This window comes from Aptenodytes forsteri, unplaced genomic scaffold (assembly GCF_000699145.1).
Source record: "Aptenodytes forsteri isolate BGI_AS27 unplaced genomic scaffold, ASM69914v1 Scaffold96, whole genome shotgun sequence".
Taxonomy (NCBI): domain Eukaryota; kingdom Metazoa; phylum Chordata; class Aves; order Sphenisciformes; family Spheniscidae; genus Aptenodytes; species Aptenodytes forsteri.
In genome coordinates this window covers 5434998-5438180 of record NW_008795029.1, presented here as the reverse complement: position 1 = coordinate 5438180, position 3183 = coordinate 5434998, and positions in this window count along the sequence as shown.

The following is a 3183-nucleotide window of genomic DNA, read 5'->3' as shown; positions in this document are numbered from 1 at the left end:
GGAGGGAGGGAGGGAGGGAGGGACAGCGCTGCCTCGACTGAACTGAAGAGGTGGAGGTGGCTTGATCTGAGTGCCTTCCTCTACCTCTGCCAAAGCTAATGGCACCCGAGTCAAAAGGGCAGACAAGTGAGAGAGAAAATGGGCCCGAGTGGTGGTGTGCTGCAAGGATGTTTCCTTTCACTGCGACGGGCAAGGGACTGTGTCAGTTACCATCATGACGAGAGCGTCATTTGTCGCTTCTTTATAGGTAGTATATGACTTTTCCCATGTTGATGCTGTCCCATTTGTCTTTCGGCGTCTTCTGTACAGATTTGGTACCTGCAGAGAGGGAGTTACTGCCTGGGAACGGTTAATAACATAAAGTAGTGAATGTCTGGCACAGGTGGTTAATGGGAACAGTCAAGCTTTCACAGTCAAAACAGAATGCTTTGTGAGGAGCAGATTTATAAAAAGCTTGTCTCACAATGCATAGCATCACCATCCTCTATGAAGACCTACGTAATCATGATTCTCACTTTCAGCTCACGGTACCCAGCACTGCATTTTGCATAGTTAAGGTAGCATAGGCTGTAACTCAGTGTTGCTCAGTTGGCATACAGACTAGTTACAGGAAGGCTTGCTATAGTAAGAGTTCCAGTGCTTGATATTTTGTAAATAACCATATAATAAAGTGGTCCAAATCTCTGAGCATAAATAGTTCTGGTCAAGTCAGTGGAGCTGTACCCCATTGGTATCAGCTCAGCATATAGCCCATCACATTAGTACTCCTGATAAATATCAATAAAGTAGCAATTAAGTTTTTCTGAAAAGTATGTCAGTCTTTTTAGCAAGTGAATCGAGCATTTTCAGAGTCATTTTTTCTTTTTCTTGGCTTACTAGGAAACTGGATGTATTTCTTACTGTTTTTGTAAGTCTCTATCTTATGGTTAGGGAAAATCAGTCCTAGCCTTTATAATGGTTGTACCCGTTCATTTATAGTTCCCCAAATCCCCAGAGTAAATCTGGAAATACAAAAGCACTTATTCTATATCAGATTATTTCCACTTGTTTCCCGTGTTGTCTTTGCCCTTAGGTGCTAGAGCAACATCTTGCAGGGCTTATATTTACAATCAGCTGCGACTTAATTAATTCTTCACATCCCTCTGTGATCCTTCCGCATGTGACAGAAAGAGCTGCTTTTCATGATGAGGCTTTTCAATAGCAAAATGTCAATAACAATAACAACATTCTATAAAGTCCAGTCAAAAGGGTATTTTAAAAACACCAGCATTCTCCTAGGAGAAAGTCCCAACATTGAAGCCAAAAAACATTAGGATACTGTGGGCCTGAAGAATTTGGTGGTGTTTGAATCAGATTGTGGTTTTCTTGCTGTTTCAGCCAGTTTTCCCTGTTGCAAGTTATGTTCTTCAGAATGGCTAAAACATTGGATATTTTCAGTCAATCCATTTTGCTAGCTGTGCCACAATCTTCAGGCTGTACCCAGACACTTCAGAGAGGAAGAAATACTAAAAGTTTTAATAATACTACTCAAACAAGTAATAGAACAAAGAGGCATTTACATAAGCAAGAGTTGCTTAAAGATGTAGAAGCTTGGTTCTTGAGAACCAACCGGAAAGTTTGTAATGTAATCCCTCTAACCAAACACTTCCAACCAAGACTGCTTAATGCGTCAGAGCTCCTTAAAAAGACAGCACCTGAATTACCATTTGTTTGTTCAGAGATTGAATGGAAACAGTATCGACGCAAACTAGAATGGTACAACACTGGGCAGGCTTCTTTTTTGAGTTTTCTAGCTTACTTCCAGTTCCACCAGACTGTGTACTCTGGAACCACGCAAAAGAGAGCTTTGTTTTGGGAGCTCCAGGCATAATTGTTTTGAGACTTAAAACCTGGATAAAACTTTGGAGTACGGATGTTGCTAGGACCATCCATGCTTAAAATTGAGTATATGCTTACTGATGGGTCATTGCCCAAAGATGGTTCCAGATAGTGAGGAAAATACGCATAGGACTCGTTATTTATCTTTGTGAGTCTCCATTGTGAGTTTCGCATAGTAAGAGAGTGAAGAAAAATCTGCTTTGGGGGTCTGCAAAGAATGTTTGAGTGTGAGTATTCGCATGTGCTTGTGTGTTTGTGTTTGCATGTGAAAGAACAAGACATTTCTCCTGTGAAGAGTTAAACTGTGAAACCTGGTCATCTGTTGTGAAGAAAGCCAGAAGGAAGGACCTGCCCCTCCTTTCCCTTGGGAGCTGCTTTTAAGCTGAGGCTTTACAGCTGGCAGTTGCGCTACTGCCACAGCTGTGTAGCTGCTGTGTCTGCGCCTGGTCTCAGATCAGCTTGCTTCTGACCCGGACCTGCTGGCTTGGCTTCCTGGCTTCACCGTGGACCTGCCTCATCGCTGTGGGCTTGCTGGATGATCACAGGTCAGTGTCTCCTGACCTGATCCCAACCCTGACTTGCTGGCTCAGCTTCCTAGCTCCTTGCTGGCCAGGTCACTGCTCTTGCCGACTTGCTGTCCCACTTGGCTCATGACTCACCTTCCTCTGTGGAGCTGCTGGCCCTTGCTGCTCCCTGACACTGACCCAGTTCTCCAAATGGAAATTCAGGATTTACCACCCAAGAGGAAAAGAAATCTTATTCGGAAGAAGAGCAAGATTCAGACGAACTGGAAGTGACCGCACCAGAACTTGCTGGGTTTCACCCGGGCTGGGGGCAGGTGGGGGCCTGCCAGGAGGATGCTGCCGCTCACCAGTTACCTTGTCTGGACTTTTTTCCACCAGCAAAAAGCAGCACCTCAAGAGTTAGCTGTGTCACTGGATAGAATCTCTCCTCACTGAACTCAGTGTTTGCAGGGTCTAGCCTGATTGTGCCAGGGTCTGTCTCTCTGCTCTAAGTAAAACCAGAACAAACATGGGGCACCGTTTTACCTAGCCTTGTCTCTGCATGGGCTGACTGGTGTTTCACAATCTTTGTGCAGGATTTCCTGCCTACCCCTCTCCCACCTCTCCTTCTCTTGGAGAACAAGTCTTATGAGGAGTGGCTGAGGGAACTGGGGTTGTTTAGCCTGGAGAAAAGGAGGCTGAGGGGAGACCTCATCGCTCTCTACAACTCCCTGACAGGAGGTTGTAGCGAGGTGGGTGTCGGTCTCTTCTCCCAAGGAACAAGCGATAGGACGAGAGGAAA